This window comes from Haemaphysalis longicornis, unplaced genomic scaffold, assembly GCF_048455015.1.
Source record: "Haemaphysalis longicornis isolate Haplotype H1 unplaced genomic scaffold, Haemaphysalis longicornis Haplotype H1 scaffold_243, whole genome shotgun sequence".
NCBI classification, from domain to species: Eukaryota; Metazoa; Arthropoda; class Arachnida; order Ixodida; family Ixodidae; genus Haemaphysalis; species Haemaphysalis longicornis.
The window spans coordinates 144,606-159,052 of NW_027526309.1; the positions used below are offsets into that span (position 1 = coordinate 144,606).

The 14,447-nt window shown below is 44.5% G+C and overlaps 2 long non-coding RNA genes across 2 annotated transcripts; one reads left to right on the plus strand and one right to left on the minus strand.

The window, feature by feature from the left end:
* Positions 1–4,645: 4,645 nt before the first annotated feature.
* Positions 4,646–14,387, minus strand: LOC144172587 (uncharacterized). The gene is made up of 3 exons (XR_013323054.1): positions 14,000–14,387; positions 13,455–13,602; positions 4,646–4,853 (listed from the first exon to the last, which is right to left on the minus strand). It is a non-coding gene; the product is annotated as an uncharacterized LOC144172587 (long non-coding RNA).
* LOC144172585 (uncharacterized) lies at positions 4,845–8,817 on the plus strand. Its single transcript, XR_013323053.1, has 3 exons — positions 4,845–7,848; positions 8,475–8,506; positions 8,640–8,817. It is a non-coding gene; the product is annotated as an uncharacterized LOC144172585 (long non-coding RNA).
* Positions 14,388–14,447: the final 60 nt, after the last annotated feature.

The following is a 14,447-nucleotide window of genomic DNA, read 5'->3' on the forward strand; positions in this document are numbered from 1 at the left end:
CCATAAGGACATTGAACAGACAGGACGGGCGCTACTTGCAACCGATTTATTTAGGGTATGTCGATCAGGTATAAGAAGCATAAAAAAAGGTCACAGGATCAGGTATAAGAAGCATAAAAAAGGTCACAGGCGTTTGGCAAGAGCACATTCCTTGGAGTAGATTGATAAAGAGGGGGCTCACTCACAAATTGTTCTTTCATTTGATGCAAAACATGTTACATTATGTGCCATTACATCCGTGCTTTCTTCCACTATTTTTCTTTTTGTCAACTTGGGTGCACAATTACAATGTTGCACTCAAACGGCCAGTGTAATTTTCTACCGAAGGTGCACATTTTCAAGTGGTCCCTGATACATCACTGATTTGGCCAATGAAAGCTTTATGTCAAGTCAAAGGTGTCTCATCGCACAACTAACAAGGGGCTTAGCATGCTTCTTACCACAAATTTTGTGCATCTTTCCTTGTGTTGTTGTTGTACAAAGCATGGCACACTTTAAAGGTACCGAAAACACTGTCGGAAGATTTCATCTGGAGGCGACCTTTTTAAAGTTGTGCACATTTCGGTGTGACCTTGGTATGATCTTGGAAAAAGTTTTATTTCAAAAATGGTCTGCAGTAGCCGTTGGTGACACAGCTTTTGCCTTATAAGAGTCACAGCCAAGATGTTTAGAGGACTACACAACAGATAACGTTTCCACCTGCACTATTTTTATGCGGGAGCACTAGGTTCCCCACTTTGTAGTGTTGTGCCCGCTGTTGAGTGAAGCCTGTCATTCAAGCCTGTGTGTGCCCTGAACAGTAGCGTATGCTCTCACAGGGATTGGCAAGGACAGGGTACAGTTATACTTTGGAGGCACTAAGAGCAGGGTCCATCTGGACCCACTTAGTGAGTGCTGTAGCTGCACAGGATGCGCAGCGGACGATAGTGCGGAGAGACGGTTAGCATTATATATATATACATTAAGACAAACTCGAGGGGACGGCGAAAATTTCTATTACCAGAAATTCGTCTTCAGCGGACGGTATTGCGTTGTGGATGTTACAAGTAAACGAAAGTGTTGTTCGTCTTAATCATGGCACATGGAGTTCATCTTAAGCGGACTCTGGTACTTGTAGAGGTTTGAAGCCTTGGGAAAAGGGAGCTGAGCATGGCCAGTGGTCAATTTACTACGGCAGCAAAGAGGGCAGCCACCAACTTGGAGGGGCGGAAAAAGCGGGGAGCCCCAGTTCGAGGAATCAACATGGCTTTGTGAGAGAGGCACAGTTTTCTTACAATATATATATATCCGGATTCTGGCCTGTGTGGCTTCATTTCCTCATGCTTGTGCAGTGTATTGGCCCCACAGGCTCCACTGGCGGTAGGACAGGCCAACTATTTCAACTGATATCGAAGCTCAGTATCACACACAGTCATCGTACTGAACAAAAAAACAAATCAGAACGATGACCAAGCTGTGCTTCCTCCACTCAAGCGCTCCTACTTGCACTTCCTGTAGTCAAATGACTTCCAAACTCTTCTTTATAATGGAGGATATGTAGTTCACAGAAAACAATGAAAATGAAGCGCCGACTGTGCATGCTACATCAGATTGCGAAAACAAAAACATTATCTTCCAAAGGAATTAGATGCACTATTCCTGCGATATTCCTTTTTTGCTAGAAGTGTACAATGATAAAATTCGGTACTGCAAATCACCCGCAAGTAGAAAAAGTAACTGCAAATATAATAAATTATGTTCGAATATGAATATCATTGGTTTAGTGTAACAGCTTTGAAAGCTGAGGTCAAAGGTAACTTGGGCAATCACGACCTAACACGAGTGTGTGCACTGATTAGAAAATGGTACAAAAAAAAGGTGAAGAAAAGACAGCGGAGCAGTGAACAAAATTTGGCACACATGGATGTGGTTCTTCAACATGCTGTGAATAGCAGTATATATTTGACTGGATGCAGTCCTTCCAGTCATTCAAAAGAGGCCCTTGCTATGCATGCCTACTAGGACCAGGATGTTACTGCAGGCATTGCCAACAAGTAATAACTCAATGTCTTGCTCATGCCGTTCTCTTGAGTAGATGGTTCTTCCCAGCTCATAAATTCTGTACTGGTAACATTCCACTTCATCTAATGTACACCAGAGTGAACAAATTGGCTTTGGGCAAGGTTTTGCGTGCATTAGGCTTTCTTGCATGGCGTAGGTGTTGTGCAATAAAGCCGACCTAAGCAGGCGTGTCTTGCGGTAACCCACTGTAACTGCCCAGCATCTAGGATGTTTTGCTGCCATCATCGAAGACGTTGGTTCAATCCCAGCTGTGGCAGCCATTTTTCTGGTAGAGGTGGAAAAGAAAACCGCTGTATAGAGACTTCGTTGCACATTTCAAGGCCCACGAGTGGTCCAACTTGATCCATAGCTCCTAATGTGGTGTCCTTCAAGGAGCATGTGCAGCTTCGGCACGTAAAACAAAGCCCCCTCCCCCCCTCCTGCAAAAAGGATGCGTATTTCAGCTGTTGAGATCACTTAACTACATTAGACTAATAGAGGACCTTTACTTTAAGATTTTTATTGACTTAGAAATTTGGTGCTCCCTTGACAGACCGGTGTTTTATCGCAGCCCTTCAGGATTTAGGGTATTTCTTTCAACAGTGAGGAAACCATGGTGTACACCAGATATTGCCATTTCAGGCAAGAGCAGAGAAGTCTGGTCGCAGTGAAAAGTTGTGCCACCTCTAAACATTTTGGTCAAATTGTCATCCCATCCATGTTATGACTGGGAACTTTTAAATTTGTAATAGTGCCGTGGAGGCCTTTCCTGCCAGCTAGTGTACACAGACGAACTGACAACTCTTCAGTAAAAATTTTGTCTGCACTTAGTGAAAAATAAAGTAGGATTTATGGCTTGCTTTGCTGCCATATTTCATTTCATTCTGTTAAGCAAGGCCTGGCCGTCAAAGTTACTCGTAGAATTGACACTTGGTTGATTGATTTTAGGGTTTAACACGGCGACGCAATGCAGGTGATGAGGTGCACCGTAGTGGAGGGCTCCAGATTAATTTTGACCACCTGGGGATCTTTAACGTGTGCCGAAATCTCGTACACACGGGCGTTTTTGCTTTTCACCTCAATCAGAAAAGCGGCTGCCGCTGCCGGGAATCGAACCCGCGACTTCGTGCTCAGTAGTGCAACGCCTTAGCCACCGCGGCGGGTAGAACTGACACTTGGACAGGCAGATACAAACTATAATGACAAGATGCAACACAAGAAAAGGAATCGCACTAGTAAATAAATTTTATTCATAGCAATCCACACAAATATATACACCGACATGCACTTGTAATGCAGGTTTTATGCTATAAGGCGTACAACTGCAATTAACATAAAGGGTTGACAGCACATAAACACGACGACACAAGGAAGAGAAGACAGCCGTCGTGTTTACGCGCTGTCAACCCTTTATGATGCTACACCAACTAGCCCACCAAGCCATCCTCATGAACTGCAATTAACGAATATATTTGCGTCATTTGTGTGCTTACATTGAGGTGTACAAAACTGTAGGCACCAAAAACAATAGCAATGGCCATGAAAGGCACACGTACCCATTGAAAATTATATTCTAGCATACTGCAATTGCACTTCAACAACAATACCTAAACAATCCATGTGGATTATGTGTATAGTCAGCTGAAGAGTATGAAAGACAGGATCTATCCATCTCCGCAGTTTTTTTTTTTTTACTTTGCCGTGGCTAAAACCACGACTGGCTTCATAGATAGTGACCTACCGATGGCAGCCAGCGACAATGGGGGTCAGTGTGCCAAAAAATTGCTGTGTAGGAGCGGCACGCTAAATAATCTCCAACTTCACCAGCTTCGCTTTTCTCACAGTGTGACTGCTGGCCCAAGATGTAGTGGCTGTAACAATCAGTACCGACCGTTCCAGTCGGTATGTATATCACCAGTCAGCACCTCGAATTCAGCACTTAGTCACAAGTCAGTATCAGTCAGCCGGACCCGATTCTCACCTATGCAGAAGTCAAAGTGCACAACTAAACCATAATCTGCCTGCTCGATAATCTGCGTCATCTGCCTGCTTGACTACCATTATTAATTTTTGAGCATACCTGTTCATTCAAGCGTTCAGAACCTTTACCAACTTTGTCTTTACATGGAGAAGCTTTTTTTTGGCATGACGCTCGTTTGCGCACATGCGGAAATGCTTGAGTGTGTGCAAAACAGTTCCAACTTGGCCATATTTCAAGCGTGGCAACGCCGTCATTCTTGCGCGGAAGCATAATGTTTTGCAGTAGCAGGAGCACTACTTGACAAAAATTTCTTCAGGGCCTGTGGCGCTTTCGGATAAGCTGTGCCCCTCTTGTAGCACCTTCCGCAAGGCGGCTTGCCAGCCCTACAAGTGGCCAAGTTGGGTATACAACAGTTGACCCCGGTCAAGGCCAGCAATGAGAACCGTACATGTAGTTATCTTCAGGATATCTTTTTGAGCCATGCCCTCGTACCAAAGCGATAGGAAGCAAAATGAAAAATGCTTTGGCCATGTCGCTGCTGGCCATGTCGCACGCAAAGAAAAAAGTTTAGCAGTGTTAATAATTCTTTGCAAAACTATTCTTTTTGCACTTTTGCAGGGCATGAGCAACAAAATCACTGAATCGCTCCACAGCAATCACTTTCTTCTTGCTCCGCAAGTGTCCTGGCTCTAACACGCAGCTCAAACAGATGAGGCACCCTACTCCGCTGACCATGAACAGAAGTTGGGCTCCAGCAACATAACACCTGTGGTGCCAAGTTTATACAAAGTTTGTTGCGTCCTGGCTTGTGGCTCCCTCGGAGTAACAGGTCCTGGCAAAAAAATGGGCAGTAACAGTTAGACAAATGATTGCAAGGAGAAAAAAATAAATTTCTCCTTTTACAGGATTACATGGCACAACGAAATTTCACATATATGCATGAGCAAACACACACGCACTCCTTAAAGGAGGCTCCATGTCAATGAGGCATGGGTGACGTAACACTGCCCGTTTCGAAGGGGCAATGTTATGCTCTTCATCTTGCTGGATGACGTGGCCAGCATGTCAAAGATGGCAAGACCGAAAGAAGGAATGATGATGCGGAAGGGAGACAGCGGCATTCTACTCGTTCGTAACTGTCACACATAAGAAGCTGCATCACGCTTCCATGACTTTCTTACACTAGTGAGGACCACATCTGCTTCTTGTAAGCACAGTCGTGATCCCACTCATCATTCCCCACCCTCTCATTAATGGAGTGCGGCTCCTCCCCCGAGTTAGTGATGGCTGTGACAGTGTGTAGTGATGCAAGTAGTACAGATAAATTTTAGTATAAGTTTGCTAGGTGCCCTACCTTATTGAATTGCATCTGTCATTTTGTCAACCTGTGAAGTCTGCCGAAATATGCATGCAAGAAAGAAAAAAAAAGAAAGAGTGTAACAATGTTAGACCACACAGAAAACAGCACAGTAGAAGCAAAGGATGGCGTGAGGACGGGACAAGAGCTAACTTTCAATAAATGCTTTACTGTAGGACCAGCATGTATAAACACATCTGGCTTGTAATAGGCATGAAAGAGAGAAAAACATCAAAACGAAAAACTGTTGGAAAGCAAAGCTTTAAACGACACCCACAACAATTGCCCATGGGATATCCCTTGAATTCGTCTCACACGTGGCTCTACAACGAGTGAAACCAGAGATTCTGCCAGCCGTTACTTGAAATCCGCGGGGGCGGCGTGCCGAATGCTGCAGCGTCGGCCACGGCCTGGCTAGAGTGGTGGACGCTGCCTCCATAGCCTGCCCGTGCGTTGGCATAAAGAAAATGGAGAGGAGCGTCTTCCGAAGGGTGAGACAGCAGAACCTAGCCATCCTGATGTGCTAGCTTGGGGCTACGCCACTGCGTGACACAAGCGCAGACACCGAAACAATTTGGCATGTGAGCTTAGTGATTCCAATTTATACCGATTTAAAGTTTAGTAAGTTTAAGAATTGCAAGAAAGCTGAGGGAACTTTTATAATCACTATTTATCAGGACCAGTTGCTACTTTTGCCTTTTGTAATATTTCTTAAAACACAACCGAATTGGTATTCATCAATTTGAAAAAAAGTAGCGTTTCTCTAGCGGCCAGATGTCTGTATGTGGTTTGTACATTTTGTTTTCTCGTCCTGCACGTGGCGGTTTTCGTCTCTCATCTATTCCTGTTTGTTTTTCTTTCTTTTTCCTTTTCTCCTCTTACGAGCCAGATGTGTTTATATGCGCTGGTCCTGCAATAAAGAATTTGTTGAAACTTTGCACTTGTCCCGTCCTCGACTTGTGTTTTTACTGCACTATGTTTCTCGTGTGCGTATGAACTAACATGCCCAAACATTTTCTCTTCTACCCTCCAATAGTTTCAAAGAAACAGGCCATGTAATTCAGCTGATATTGTGTTCATCATCACGCTTTTAGAACTTGATTGATTGATTGTAAGGTTTAATGCGCCGACGCAACGCAGGTGATGAGGCACACCATAGTGGAGGGCTCCGGATAAATTTTGACCACCTGGGGACCTTGAACGTGCGCCGCAACCTCGTACACACGGGCGATTTTGCTTTCCGCCTCGATTAGAAAAGCGGCCGCCGTGGCCGGGAATCGAACCCGCGACCTCGTGTTCAGCAGCACGCCTTAGCCACACGCTCTAGAACTTCACAGCATAAACAATGCCAAGGTCATCATGCACTGTTGAACCCAGAATAGTAGCTGTACTAGTCACACAGAACAACATAAGTAACAGTCACTAAGCAGTGCTTAATGTCAGTTCAAGCACTACCACATCAATTGACATTAGGTAAACAATTTTTTTTCATCTAGCATGCATTGCATTCCGTAAGCATATATGCTCGTGTATGCATATATGTGTGCCCACATATTTTGTATACATACGCACTAGTGGCATAGGCAAGATGCATAAACTTGTGTATAGCTTCTTAGCCAACGCCTTTTGGGCCTTGGCCACTACAACACCAGCCAGATTAAATTGTGGTGGAGGAACTCCTGATGTTTGTACTGTGGATCCGGGCAAATTTTGATACAGTCAAGCACACATCACATTTCTGATAAAATGTGGCACTCCCCAGCATTCAGCTGAGCGACAGTGGGCCCACAGTACTGGATGCATTGCATGGACATTTAGAACGTAACGACACCCTGCAGTGTATGGGGATAGCATTCTAGCTTACTCCATTGTGGGGTAATATTTGACAGCTGAAGCAAAAACCACCATAATTGTTTGGCCATCGAAGTCAACCAACGTGTAAGCAAGGTGCTCACTGCATGTTCCAAAACATGCAAACGTCTATTGCAATCTCGTCCTGTCTATTATGTTAGGTTATTATGCACGCTTTCAGTGTTTAATCAACTTCTAATTTTCGCTACGCATTCCCATTGAACGTCCGCAATACCGGCAGCTGCGCCACCGATGTGTGCAACATTTGTGAGCGTCGCCCTCGCCCTACCGCGGACAAATTTACCCGTAAATTTCAACCTCATAAAAATCAGATTTCATTACATTTAAATGTTTTCAAAAGAATGTTCGATCACTGACTGATTCGCACTCTCTCACTCACAAGACATCCAATCGTCATCGCATCGTCACAAGTTCTCGAAGCGAAGATCGGCAAATCGTAACGGTCATTCTTAGCGGTTTTCAACAATATCGATGCAACCAGGCAGGTTTCATTCACGGCAAATCATGCCTGAACATCAAAGGAGTACTATAAAAACAACGGCACAGCCGCAAGCAATGAAGCAACCAAGTTACAGCCACGGGACGCGCAACAACGCCGGTAAGCAGGTCGGCCGATTCCACTGGTATTTTTACTATACACAGCTTAACAGTAGAGAATCGCTAGGCTTCGAAGCTATTTGGACTTCGGGTGCGTCACTTAAGCTCGAAAACCTCGTAATATAGACCGTAAATAATTATTAAGCGGTATTTGAGTTCGATAACTCACTTGCCGTAAACAGACATGGGCGCCGCCATCTTGGAAGTTTGTTTACATCAATGTTACCAGACGAGCATCGACATTTCGCTAAATTAAAAGGCCACTTACAATTATTGCGATTTTGGGTACTCATTAAGCTTAAAAACAAAGCCAAAGTAGCATGGTATTCATCCACAAAACACAAAATTCGCTGTTGCAAATTATGGTGCAATGAGAATGCGCTTGTAGCAATTGTGTCACCATAATGGATTGGCAGAAAATTTTAATGCATACAAGGTATTTTTATTTAGTTATGCTGTCTTTCAGTGGGTCAGCACGCTCACTGTCCTGTGTCGCGCTGCTTCTGCGGACCGTGTGGCTTGCTGCTAGAGTTGTCTTTCAAAAAAGTCCGGCATTTATTCGTTCTTTTCTGTGACCAGCCACCTGTAACAGGCATGTTTTCACTTTTTTTTTCCATATGCTGCAAGCTATGTTCAATCAGGTGTGTGTGGCACCTGAGGTAAGCTTCCACACATTTCTACATTCTCCAGATGTGTGAAATAGAACAAGCTCGCTTTTCCGCCAGATTCATGGCTCACACAAGAAAACTGGCGCTCAACTAAGAATAGCTTGTTCTGTTTGGTTTATTTCAGAAACAATGATTTCTTCTATGGCTTGAGCATTGTTGGACAAATACACTGGCACATTGGAGTCCAGCATGATGATACCATTGCCCACTGTGCGTATAAAGATAAAGGAGCATTTAAAAAGTTGGAATGCAAAATAAATGTTCTGAGCTATGTCGGCAGTCCATGCGTGTTTTGTCCTCCATTGCAGTTTGTACAGAGTGATTTTGATAAGATTGGTAGCAGAATATCTGACACTGAATTTGCTCACCACTGGCTGCACTAGAAGAAATCGCAAACATGATAATACGTAACTAGTATACTGTGAATCTCTCTGAACACTGAGCTAGAAATAATTCTCAAAAGGAAAAAAAAAAAAGAGTAAAGAAAGAAAGGGGAAAAAAAAAAGGTTGCTCAAGATTACGATACCCCAATGCAAAATCGGAGCGCAGTGCAAACTGCAGTCTTCTCGGTGACGGCGCGTAACTGCTGTGTCTCAGAAGTGACCGCGTCATCAGTGAACACACGACAGCGGGCGCAACTCTGGTGTTTTATCACAGTGCATCACTGCCGCCGAGCATGTCTCGCGCGGCCTCTGCTTACTGCCCTCCCCCTCACACTTTCACCATACTTTCCTCCTCCACCTTCCTGTTTGCTCTATCTCATTTATCTCTGGTGCCCTCTTCTTCATTCGGTTACACCGTAGCCGACAGTGATGTGAACCTCCACCTTCCTGTTTGCTCTATCTCATTTATCTCTGGTGCCCTCTTTATTCGGTTACACTGAAGCCGACAGCGACGTGAAACCACAGAAGCGAAGTGGGCACTTAAGGGGTGCCCTCTAAATAAGAAATGCCAAGCAGATTACCTTAGAAAGCTGTGTTTCAATGAAATTTCTTTTATACCTAACCTATCCTAACCTTGTAGCTGAACAGTTGGCATTGTTCAATTTACCCCAGTCAGCAAAAGCATGATATACAGCTGTTTAACTCCAGCCCTTGTTCATTTTTAAAAAGTGTTTTTTCCGTTCTTTCCTTACTTTTTTTGCTGCTCCAGCAGCGCTGGGAGCATGAGCATGCAAGAAAAAATGTTTATATGTGTTTCACATGAAAAGTTGTATGGCCATGACACCTTAACTTTCATTACAAATTTCCTGCTTCACTTTAACCGAAGCAATTGAATAATTAAGTGAAGCATCAGTTTTACATTTAAAAAATGGGTAAAATAAGCAAGTCCACCAAGGCAATAAATATTTTAAAGACAAAATGAAATGTCTATTTATATGCTATGTTAAAGTTGGGAAAATTAAAATTCTTCATGATTAGTGTTTGCTATTAATTCAATTTGCAGCATTGTTTACTGTTTGAAGCATTTATAATTTACAAAAATTCCTTGGGGCACTTAGTCTGCTTATGTGGTTTTCAAATAACAAGCATTGTGGCTTCAGCTGGCATTATATGCTTCCTGCACTTTGGTCTTGTCATTGTACTTGCCTGGTCAACCAAAGTTAGCTGGTGCAGAATCTAGCAGTACACCCGACGTCAAGCACATTCCATACCAAGACACGGTGCTAGTAACTCCAATACCTTTGAGAAACATCATGTAAACTGATAGGTTCGCCTGGCGTGCTATTGAGGCACAATTATGTAGTCCTCCAACAGCTCCGACAAATACCAGGCAATCTGGTGGCTCCAGATGGGAGGTTATTGAGCCACGCAGTCTTGTAAGAGCCACCAAGGACTTGCTTTCGTTTTTTATGTTATTTCTCCTTTTAGCACACTTTTGTTCATAAGCCATGCTCCACGCGTACCTGATAAATATCAGGGCCATTCACTGCTTATAACACTAAATATTTCGCCTCATGGAGCAGATAAGGCTTGCACCTCATTAATAATGATGATGATAACTGATAGTGGTATCCCTTTTGTAGTGGGGTGATGACATGTCATCTTACCAAAAAAAAAAAAAAAACTAATATATGTGTGTTTTACACGCATTTAATACTAGCTCTGCTCTTAGGGCAGGCACAAAAAAACTTATTAGGCACAGAATACTTATTCTTTCTGTTACACGTGGTAGCTGTCCTAGGCAATATTCCCGTCTGCTTTTCATCCACCAGCATTCTATTAGAATATCTTCTCTTTGTCGCCTCGACAGCCCTGAAGTTGACTTCCTCTGTGCTACCCTGAAACCCTGCGGCTTCTGGAAGCCAAACATTTCCCTCTAGGTTTGGATGGATACCCTCGCATTCAAACACTATGTGCCACATAGTTTGTTTCTTTTCCGCAGACCGCGCATGCCCCATCACTTTGTGTATACTTTCCCACAAAGCTCTTAGTTCACAAGCAATCTGTCCTAGCCTCGAGAAGCAAAATGCTTCCCTTAGAATTATCGTAGAAATTTTCCTTTCTATTGTCCAATTTCTCAGCCCTGTACATTTCTAACGACGTTTTAGCTTCCATTTCTTCTCTCCATTTATTCATTTCTATCTGCCTTGCCTCCTTTTGGTTGCTTTGGCTGTCTTAGCTTCTCCACTGTTGTTTCTGCATTTCATCTAGTCCTCCTTAACCATTGCGTGTCCACGCTTTTCATGTATATGTACCTGAAAACCTTAGCTGTCCACCTATGTCGATCCATTGCTCTCAGCCTCCTCTCAAAACATATTTTACTCCGAGCTTCTCGAACTGGAAATGCCGCTCAGGCCATTCCTCTGTGCACTGCTTCGTTACTTGTTTTTCCATGCGCTCCTAAGGGCAAATGGCCTACTGTTCTCTGGTTCACTTGAAGGTCTGATTTTAAGCTTATTAATACAGAAATAAAAGTTGGCTCTGCCGCACAACATGCAAACTTACAAGCCTCACTGCATGGCTTGTTCCTTGGGGTAGGTTTTTTAGCACAACACCAAAGCCATGCAAGAAAGCGTACCACAAAAGCCTTGCACAAAAGTGGAACTCTTGCAGCCAATGTTGGCTGCAACCAATATATTGGTTAATTTGAAGTTACTTAGCATAAAAAAAAGAGAATGTGAAAGCAATTGAAAAAACAAATGTGCGCGGATAACGCAATCTCACTGGTAGTAACCCACAACGGAGAAACTTGTAATGCTTCATGTGAAGGAAGGGAACGTGAAAATTGCAGTTAAAGGCTGTGGGATAAAGAGAACAGAATTGGGGCTGCTGCGATAACGGCCATTTTGAACCTCTCGTCGTGGCAAACAAGAAGACAGAAAAATCAGATGGCGAATAACTTCACCGTATGAAATTTCAGACGTCGTTATACACTGGCACAGCCAGGTAGATGGCAGTGCCACTGATGCTTTCGAATTATTGGACATTCCAAAAAAATTGGCCAGTGACCGTGTACAGCGCTCGGCGATTGAAACGCGATACTCGGAGCGCGTGGCTGCCGGTGCTTGTTGCGTTACAGGTGAGCGCTTGTGAAAGCGAGCTGACGCATTGTGGTATACGGTGAGGGTGAGAGCATTTGTGACGCATGCTTAGTGCATCTGGGAGACAGCCCTTCAGTGCGTGGTTCTTGACGGCGCCATAGGGGTGCTACATGCCATGGCTTCAAAACGCTGCGGCTGCGTGCTGCGCCGGGCCACGATAACACATCGCGATAAATGTGCATTCAAATTCTTCATAATGCGCACGGTGCCCGCTCGCCCAGCTTCGCACGGTGCGGCGCAGCACGCAGGCACAGCGTTTTGAAGCCATGGCATGTAGCACCCCTATGGTGCCGCCAAGAACCACACACTGAAGGGCTGTCTCCCGGATGCACTAAGCATGCGTCACGAACACTCTCACCCTCATTGTATACCACAATGCATCAGCTCGCTTTCACAAGCGCTCACCTGTGGCGCAACAAGCACCGGCAGCCACGCGCTCAGAGTATCGCGTTTCAATTGCTGAGCACTGTACGTAGAGATCGAAGTCAAACATTATGATTAATTTTTCATCAAGGAATTTGGCATCACTACTCGTTTAAAAGCACCTTTTGTTACATAAAACTTGCACACACCTATAAGGTTGCAATCAAGGAATGCGAGGCCTGAATAAAACGGAACACTCGGTGGATGAGTGTGAAAGGAAAACCTATGGGCAGCAGATGGATTTGGATAAAGCAGGATAGGAGAAATCGGAAATGGAGCAGACAGGCCTCTGTTCTAGAGTGTACACAAATAGACTCAGGATGATGAGTACGGCATGAGCAATGTGAGAAAAATTCTGGTCTGGCGATGTGGGGCCGGTCAAGGAGTGCCCCGTGTCAGCAAAAAAGTAGCGATGGCTACCTATTCTTCGATTACCTGAGGCTCCTTTAATCTTAAAACCCCACTTGCATTGCTTGAGGAAATTTTTGCCGAAACGCAATTTCATTAGTAAATTGCAATAAATAACTGACTTCTAAAACGACCATGTACAGCAACCTCTGTAGTGCAGTCTTAGCGATAAAAAAAAAAAAAGAAACAGCAGCTTTGAATGCACTCAACACCAATGTTTGGGCACCAAATGTGAGTGCATTAGGTGGGTGCACCACATGGTACGCAGTATTTGTTCATTGTTAGCATCGAGTGTCTCCATTTCACTTTCCCCTGAAGAGAATAAGTCGCGGCATGTATCCTGTGGAATCCATTCCATCTTCTAACTCCTGCATGCGAGCGCTAGGGATTCTCAAATATGTTTCCTAAAAAATTACAACAGAAATTGTGGTGACAGGTGCAAATTGTATTTTTACACACACACACGCACGCTTATATAATCCAGCTTCTCAACAGGAATATACTTTCACTGCACTGTCCCTACGAAAGACAGACTGCGAAGCGCAGATTTAGCGAAATACTTACACCCGCAACGAGAACAGTGACGCCCTTAGCCCAAGGCATCGACAAGCAGTCTCTTGAGGTAGGTCTGTCTCTCTTTAGAAACAGCGCAGGTCACCCGTCGGCCACTCGTACACGTGCACCGGCTGTAGTGGAAATTTTCGACCAGCCCCTGTAATGGAAGCAGTGAGCGACGTTTCGATGACATAAGATACCGAAATAAATACCTCCGAAACTGTGCCCGCTTTGCATTTGTGCATGCAACCCAGAACCCCTGTTCTGCTTACTGAGGCTGTGAACGTTCACCTCGGTGTAATATCTGTCGCCAGTAGTAAGCATAGTGACACCATAGCTAGCAGATTTGAGCTCAGTTACGCATATGAGCCCGTAAGAAAAAAAAAAAAAATCACGACGCTATGCTTGCGGGTGCGCGTTCGCAAGAAATATGGCACGTAGCTTACCCACTTTAAAATGAGCCTACACTTCTACCACGAGCCCTTAAGCCAGCAACACCTTGTGTGTTTTCTTCGGGGTATAAAAAGCGCAATATCAGATGACTAAACACTTACCTCCTGACGAGCTTGTCGCTACCACCGACGTAGACGGCCACAAAATCGAGCTCGAAGTCTCCGCCTTTGTGTCGTCGAAGCTGAATGTTTGAAGTTGAGGCGCAGACTGACGTGAGGCTCGGTAGCACCCTAGGAACGTCAGCTGGAATAACAGCTGCCATTTCAAACCACAACAGCGTACAAGCCGTCCGTCCGTTTTAAACGGTGCCGCAAAAGCACGGACAGACGAACAAGAAACAAGAAATGCACAAAACAACGTCGTCAGCGTTGTCAGCATGGCCAAAGCCCCTCGATTTTTCACACCAAAGTTGGAGAGATTTTGAGGCCAAAAAGACAGCGTTGCCAGCATAGCTGGGTGCGTTTAGGCCGATTTGGCGGCGGTTGTGGTCAGGTTTTAGTCCCTCTACCGGCCATCAATGCATTTCTGCGAGCGGACGCTCAGCACGAA